Source organism: Procambarus clarkii, chromosome 21 (genome assembly GCF_040958095.1).
Source record: "Procambarus clarkii isolate CNS0578487 chromosome 21, FALCON_Pclarkii_2.0, whole genome shotgun sequence".
NCBI lineage: Eukaryota > Metazoa > Arthropoda > Malacostraca > Decapoda > Cambaridae > Procambarus > Procambarus clarkii.
The window spans coordinates 28,859,596-28,868,564 of NC_091170.1; positions in this window are offsets into that span (position 1 = coordinate 28,859,596).

Here is an 8,969-nt window from a genome sequence, read left to right on the forward strand (position 1 = left end):
GACCGCCAGCTACAAAGCTGAAAAAAAATCAAACCAAAGTAATCAATTCAACATATTTTCTTATAGTAATATGCCATTATTCACTGATCTCTGGAAAATTATCATAAATTTCCCGCTCGCAATAATTTACCCGTACTCTCATAAAGCAGACGATTAGTCCACAGCTTCCAAGATTTCTCAAGCTACAATTCCTGTATCAGAGTGAATTGTAACTATTGTTTGTTTAGCACATCACAGCCCTATGTTCCTCTCACTGGCAACCACCCACACATTACTCAATTATATTTTTATAACAAAGGCAGACACTGACAGAGATAGAGACGGACCGAGCAGACAGAGAGAGAGAGAGAGAGAGAGAGAGAGAGAGAGAGAGAGAGAGAGAGAGAGAGAGAGAGAGAGAGAGAGAGAGAGAGAGAGATGGACGTATTTAATTCTGGTCAATTTCTCCATAATAATATATTTTATGAGAAGGAAGACTGGCTTATCGGTGGGAGTGGGGGGAGGCGGAGCCAGAAAGGGGGGGAGAGGACGAGGGGGACTGGTGGAAGGGTAAGGGAGGACAAAGGGAGGTTGGGAGGGAAAAGGGTATCAAAAAGTAACATGGTTACTTCCTGGGAGTGTGAATTCGAAGGAGAAACTGACATACCCGGTGTCTGTCAGTTTCTGAAACATTCACCAAATATATATATTGGATTATGTTTCAGTTCGCAAGTTTAGGCTAATTCGTTCAGAGCGTTATTGAATCAGGGGGGATTCACTCCCGTAAAGAGATTAATTCTCGAGTAAGTTATTAATAAACTTTACCATTCGTAATACCTAATTCTTCTTGATGACCAGAGGAACACGTGTTTAACATGTTTTAATCAGATATCCAATTGGTAAATTGGATATCTGATTATATATAAATCTGATTGGTATATAAATTTATTACATATAAATGCATCCTCGTCACGGCCCTTGTGGATTTGTTCATTTGTTCATATCCAATTGGCTTAATGGAGTTGCATGGTCATAGATCTCCTTCGTATCAGGGAAGGTCTCTTCTCCCTTTGAGTCTTTACCGCTTCCATTGGTCTTGTTTTTTCACAAATTTTCTTCATTAGTTTGCATGTAACCGTATTAACCTTTAACAACCAGCTTTTTGAAAAAAATACAGTAACCTATCTAGGTCGTTCTGTATTATCTCTCGGTCCTCTTCGTTTTTGACTCCTCTCAGCTTTGAATCGTGCGGAGAAGGGACATGAATAATTCCCATCTCTTCTGCCTGGGACTTCACATATTAGGGGACATAAACTGGGACTCACTACCGAATCCTTTTTGTGCGCTACACTTGCAACCACCCGGCACTCTTTTTTTTTTCTCTCTCTCTCATCCCTCACTATTAATCTTTGTTTTCTGTCCGAGAGGTATTTCCCCTCAAACTCAGCACATTTCAAGTTACACCAACTTTGTTCTGAAGTTTGTGCAGGACTTTCAAACACATTCAGGTAATCATGAGCACTCGGTGCATCCTTTACTCTCGTGTTTTATCTTTCCCAGTCGTCACAATACCAAAGAGCAACGCCTATTCAACGCCGAATCAACGCAATCAACCTTGAATTAGTGTTGATTCAGCGTCTAAGTAATGGATACTGGGGCCCGTTGGGTAGTGATTAGAGCCTTACCACTATACCATGTTTGTTGGACATGACTGCATGTCCTTCTCTAAATGCATGTTGGTACCTAGAGACGAAGAACATTTACTCTAAGTTCTACAAGACTTCTGTTTATTTAGTTTCTTCGAGTCCTTGAGGGGAATGCATGCTAGTCACACTGTCGAGGATTGAACGCCGATCTGCATGAAGCGAGACCTTCCCTCTTCCGTCCAGCCCATGCAGAGTATAATATTGTAAGGCTACAGCTTAGTGCAACCGATACATACTCAAATTTCATCTGATCTATTGATTGATTGATGAAGATTAAGCCACCCAAGAGGTGGCACGGGCATGAATAGCCCGTCATTCATCTGATCGAATACATTTCGTCTTATCTAGAGCCCCAAGGCGCTTCCTCACCTCAGCCACTGTCACCTCCATTGCACTCAGTCGCTCAGTTGGTCACTGGTCAGGTTCTGTAGCTCCAGATCTATTGTTGTTGTTGTTGTTATAGTTCAGCTGCTGGGAACAAAAAGGTTCAAGTAGCACGGGCTATGGTGAGCCCGTAGTGGACTTACCTGGCACAGGAGCGGGGCTGTAACTTGACCTTGAGCTCCAGATCACTGGCAGCTGCATTTATATAACCTCATAACTCCAGCTCCTTCGCCTCGCGGGGAGTTCATTGTTTCCTAGGGTATAATTCCTTGGACGAATTCTCCAATAACTAGTAGTAATAACTCCAAACTAACTAGTAGTTTTTCTAAGGTTCATAGAAGCTTTTTTTTTAACATTTTCTTTAAGATTTCCTATGGTGGCTGTGTCTGTCACCACCTCTTTTTGTCAGCTTCTATCACGCCTGCGATGTAGTTCTGATCTCCATTTGATGATTTAATGGGTAGTTCTTCAATTTTTACGTTCATTGACCAACAGTGTCATCCTCTCTTCCCCCTCCTGTCATTTTTTTCCTTTCGCCTGCTATCTGTGTGGGTTTGTGGACATGTTCGTGTGGGTGTTCCCAGATGTGCGTGTGTATAAGGATTTAAAACGAATTACTTTTATTTTAGACTCACAGAATACGGATGCAGAACGAGATCCACACGAACAGGAAACGTTAAACCCACCAGTGTTTGTGGCGAGTGACTGAGGGGAGGATGGAAAGATATGTTACCAGCGAATGAAATAAAAATGCGAGAACACTTTTTGAAAAACTATTGTTCCTTTATGTTTTGATGCAAAACTTTAATACATACATAGACAATTAACCCCCTCAACACACACACACACACACACACATACACAAGGGGGCTTCGCAGTTGAGTGGATAGCGTTCGGGGGTTGTAGTCCTAAGAGCCCAGACTCGATCTCCGGAACTGGCAGATACAAATGGGCAGAGTGTCTTTCACCCTGATGTACCTGTTCATCTAGCAGTAAATTAGGTACCTGGGAGATAGACAGCTGCTACGGGCTGCTTCCTGGGGGATTTGTGTGGGCGTGAGTAAGAAAAATATATGTTGTAGACATAACAGAGGAATAATAAATTGATGAGACAGGCGGGGTCCAAGAGCTAATAGCTCGATTTTAAAGATACAAACAGTAAATACAAATAGTATATACACACACACACACACGATTCAAATGAAACCAAAGCAAGAACTCACAGAAATAAAATTAAAAAACGACATGCAGCAGATTGAAATTTTCTGAACAAGGTGCAGTGGGACACAAGTCATGAAACATGTCTCTACAAATCACACTTCAATATCTCATCAACATGTTGAAATTATCATAGGCTAAAGTAGTAATGTAGCTAAAATAGTCAATTTTCCAAGGCCTTTGCTTTGCTGAACATGTTACTTTGATGAAGTAGTCGTCCCGCTAAAATAGTCGTCTTACTAAAGTAGTCGCAAAGCTTAAAGTCAGCAGCTTTCTCAATCAGCCATCTCGTTAAAGTAGTTAACTTCTTAAAGTACTCAATCTGCTAAATAACATTTCAATTTGACGTTTATTTTCATTTCGTGAAGTATACGAATTTTTGTAATTATTGTTTCTATAAAGTGTTGGTCAGAAAAAGGAAATTGCGCACGTCTGAGGCATCCGCGAGTCTGAAGGGTAATGATCGATGTGTTGTCTTAGTTCCCTTCTCCCCCCCCCCATCCCCCATCTCCCCCCCCCTTCCTTGACATTGTGTGTGGCTGCGAGGGAGGATGTGGCCACGGCACCAACCGTGGCTCCCTTGTCCTAGGCTTCCTGAACGTGTCATTTTGTCCTAGTTAGATGAAACCATTCATCTTATAAGAGTGGAGCAACCGAAGTTCCTTGTCCAAGTGGATAGACTCTAACCTCCTGTTCTAGTGGCTAGCAATGTAATGCGCCTTTTTTCTAGTAGGATGGAACGTGTTTCATTTAAATGTAACGTGAAAGTGCCTAGTTGATGGAAAGTTGTGTCGTAATGCCCTTGGTACAGTGAGTGAACTGAAGCCACTTTTGTATCCCACTGTCCAGCAGCTTAACATTTCAAGGTCCCACTGTATAATACGCGCACCTGTATAGATTTCACTGTGTCTAATAAATATATGAAATCTCTCATAATGTTTATTGAATAACTAGAAATCACAGACCAGCGAGATAATTCTACCTTCTGAAATTAGCATCTGAATATGGGACTGCCTTTTGTTTTCATTTTTAACTCAGATAATGCAAAGATACAGTTCTGATGTTGGTAATCCTTTAATTCACGTGGAAATCTTTGATCTAATTCGTTCTATAGACTTTAATGTGTCTAGTCTATTTTATTCCTCGAAATTTAATATATATGAAAGTTTTTGTTGCTACAGATGTATGAGAAATTAAGAATTAGGGAACGTATAAATTATGTTATTGTTGATATCCAACAATACAAATAATTCCAGTGTAATTAACAATTATTGTAATGATAATAATGGAAAGAATTAAGACATTGAATGGGAAGAGATGAGAGAAATATCGCAATATTTGAATATTTATAATACTATTTTAATCGGTTGTGTGTCAGTAACTAGATTTTATGAGAAGTTTTGAGATAGAAACACATAATCAAGTTTCTTTCTCTTGATGCCCCTGTTTATCAAACAGTAAATAGGTATACTAGAAGTTAGACTGATGCTAACTACGAGCAGCATCCCGGGGATGTGTGTGTGTGAAGGAGAGATAAATATATGTAGTAGATACGATGGAGAGAAAATAGGTCGGGAGTCAGTACATTACACAACCAGCGATTTGTAACGCAGGGGTCAATGGATCTCGGTTCTGCAGGCACAAATAATAAATAAAAACACTCGTAAAACATTGTCAATCAAGCAGGACGTTCAGTGAACAACTTGCATCATTGCTCAGAAATGACTATTTTTAATGTTAAATTTTCATATTAACTTCCTCGATGTAAACACATACAACGTTGTTACTTACACAAGCAGTTCCAAACGAAATAAAAGTTTCTTTGTTAAGGGTTTGCTCCGTAATTTATTATTAGGTGATAGAACTGAGCACCGGCAAAACGTTATCGGTAATAATTGTCCCCATACTTCGTATCTGCTGCCAGAAAATGAATGATTATATATTTCAGTTGTTGGAACAAAGTGTTTGCTATTATTGTTGAAGCTCTCCCCAGGGATTCAGTAACGCTCTGTTGCGTTACCCTGCAGCAACAATGCTAATATTGTGTGAGTTTTTATGCGCTTGTGTGTATATATATTTATATATATATATAGGGGGGTACCACCACTGGTGCAATTATAGGGACCCACAGCCTCAGAGAAGGGAACACAGGGATGATATATATATATATATATATATATATATATATATATATATATATATATATATATATATATATATATATATATATATATGTCGTACCTAGTAGCCAGAACGCACTTTTATGCCTACTATGCAAGGCCCGATTTGCCTAATAAGCCAAGTTTTCCTGAATTAATATATTTTCTCTATTTTTTTTCTTATGAAATGATAAAGCTACCCATTTCATTATGTATGAGGTCAATTTTTTTTATTTTAGTTAAAATTAACGTAGATATATGACCAAACCTAACCAACCCTACCTAACCTATCTTTAGAGGTTAGGTTAGGTGAGGTAGCCGAAAAAGTTAGGTTAGGTTAGGTTAGGTAGGTTAGGTTGTCGAAAAACAATTAATTCAGGAAAACTTGGCTTATTAGGCAAATCGGGCCTTGCATAGTAGGCATAAAAGTGCGTTCTGGCTACTAGGTACGACATATATATATATATATATATATATATATATATATATATATATATATATATATATATATATATATATATATATATATATATGTGTGTGTGTGTGTGTGTATGTGTGTGTGTGTGTAAATCACGAAAATTAACACGTAGTGAAAAATTTGACAGTGTCAGACCACACGAAGAAAGGATTGAAATAGGAATTTCCTTAAGTATTTTCGTATTTATTACTATATCTTCAGAAGGAACCTTCTGAAGATGTATTATTAAGTATTATTATCTTAATAATACTTAATAAAAATAATATTATTAAGCATTACTATCACTAAGAAGATAAGAATGACAAGTGGCTGTATTTTAGCGAGGAGTAAGAAAAGTGATTAGAGCAGAGAGAAAGCTGTAACAGTTGTTACAGCAGGAAGAGAGGAGCGGTTACAGCAAAGAGAGAAAGTAGTGGTTACAGCGGAGAGAGGGTATTGTTTACAACAGAAAGAAAACAACGTTGGACAGTAAAGCCACTATTAGCCTTAAACGAGTATTCAGTATTGGTCATAACATCACGAGCAATAACGCCCCCCCCCCACACACACACACACACACACACACTCACACACACACGGGACCAAATGCATACCAAACAACGAGCCAGTGCTCAACCCCCGCAAGCACAACTGGGTGAGTTCAACTAGATGAGTACACATATGATTTACATATTTACAAAAGAGTGTCTCTGTGTATCGAGTAATATAAGTGAATGAGAAATGTACGTTGAGTGAATGAGTGTTCCAGTCATATATCTCCGGATTGAGAGAGAGGGCCAGGAAGAGTCACGGAATGATGCCACATATTGTAATAATTATTTTTGACAGCCTTTGATTCAAAAGACTAACAGTATAGAAAACTAGAAAAGCAGCATAGACATATTGGAAAGTAAGAATTTTCCTGTTGTGAGTCGAAGGACGCCTTTCACTTTCTGAATCCAAATTTAGATCCTGAAAGAGAATGATTTTTAGATCCTTCAATTAAGTATCTAAAATCCTTCCTTTCAGGATTTAAATCCTACCTTAAGGGATTTAGATCTTGAACGATCCAAATATCTTTCAGACGTCGTTTTTGGCATAATCAACCACCCAGCAATGATAACCATAGAGTGGCTACACAGAGTGCTTGGCCACATAAAGCCGGTCAGGAATATACTTGTGCTTACCCAGTATGCCTCTGGGTATGGCATTTTCTTGGCACTGCATACTCCCCCTGGAGCAAGGAATTCCATTCAGTTCCTGCTAACTCTGAGCGGATGGCTGGCCACTTCCCCTTGTCTCCAAAACCAGGTTGTACGTGGAGATTTTTCACCTCGATCTGTTGGGAGAGCTAGTGAGGTGACGACTGCCTGGAGGACTGCTCCCTCTCTCTCTCTCTCTCTCTCTCTCTCTCTCTCTCTCTCTCTCTCTCTCTCTCTCTCTCTCTCTCTCTCTCTCTCTCTCTCTCTCTCTCTCTCTCTCTCTTCTCTCTCTCTCTCTCTATCTCTCTCTCTCTCTCTCTCTCTCTCTCTCTCTCTCTCTCTCTCTCTCTCTCTCTCTCTCTCTCTCTCTCTCTCTCTCTCTCTCTCTCTCTCTCTCTCTTTCTCTCTTCTCTTATACATATATATATATATATATATATATATATATATATATATATATATATATATATATATATATATATATATATATATATATATATATATATATATGTGTGTGTGTACATCACGAAAATAAACACGTGATTAAGAATGTGACAATGTCAGACCACGGAGGAAAAATGAAACAGGAAATTTCCTTAAGTACTTTCGTATATTAAATACATCTTCAGAAGGTCATCTTCAGAAGTGACCTTCTGAAGATGTATTTAATATACGAAAGTACTTAAGGAAATTTCCTGTTTCATTTTTCCTCCGTGGTCTGACATTGTCATATATATATATATATATATATATATATATATATATATATATATATATATATATATATATATATATATATAAATATATATTGCTTTAGCACCACTCTCTGGAGTTGACGTTGACTGCAGGAATTATGTGAAGATGTAGAGTTGATTGCCAAGATTACCACCGGCTAAAACTTTGAAGTCCAAAAAATTATTCACTTAATGAGAAAACTTCCAGTGATAATCCTGTCTATGTTGGGAACGTGTATGTTTCTGAAGGTTTGCTGACTTGAAGGTGAAAATGTTGTTATGACTCCTTAATAGGAATGGTGTGTGTGTGTGTGTGTGTGTGTGTGTGTGTGTGTGTGTGTGTGTGTGTGTGTGTGTGTGTGTGTGTGTGTGTGTGTGTGTGTGTGTGAATTTGTATTTACTATTTACTATTTGTATCTGCAGAATAGATCTATTAGCTATTGGACCCTCCTTTCTAACCAATCTATTTTACTTCTATATTGTATGCTACATATATTTATCTTCACTCCTCTTCACTACCACTACTAGTAATTCTACTACCACAACTACCACCACCTTTACAATTACTCTCACCACAATCACTACCACCACTAACTCCTTCAAAACCACTACCACCACTAACTCCTTCAAAACCACTACCACCACTAACTCCTTCAAAACCACTACCACCACCACCATCATCACTTTCCCCACCTAACCCACCATTATTACTAACACCACTACCACCATCACCTCCACAACTTCCCCCCACCACAAAACCTTTATCCCTATCACCACCTCACCACCATCAATACCAACATCACCACCTTACCCACCACCACAACTACCACCACCACCACATCCAAAAGAACCACGATCACTACCCAGAACAACTACCATCACTACCTTCACCGTCACATCAACACCAACCACCAGAACATCCAGGACAACAACCACCACTATCACCATTCTCACCACTGTCACCAAAACAATCACTCCCAATGCTGCCTTCTTTACTATCACTACCACAACCTCACCAAAACTAGCTTCAGGCGAGGAAAAATAACTTTTTCATATCTTGCCTCTCCATATTGCAAGAGCCTGCAACCCGCAATATATATTTTTTTATGAATAAGCAATTCAGAGAAGCA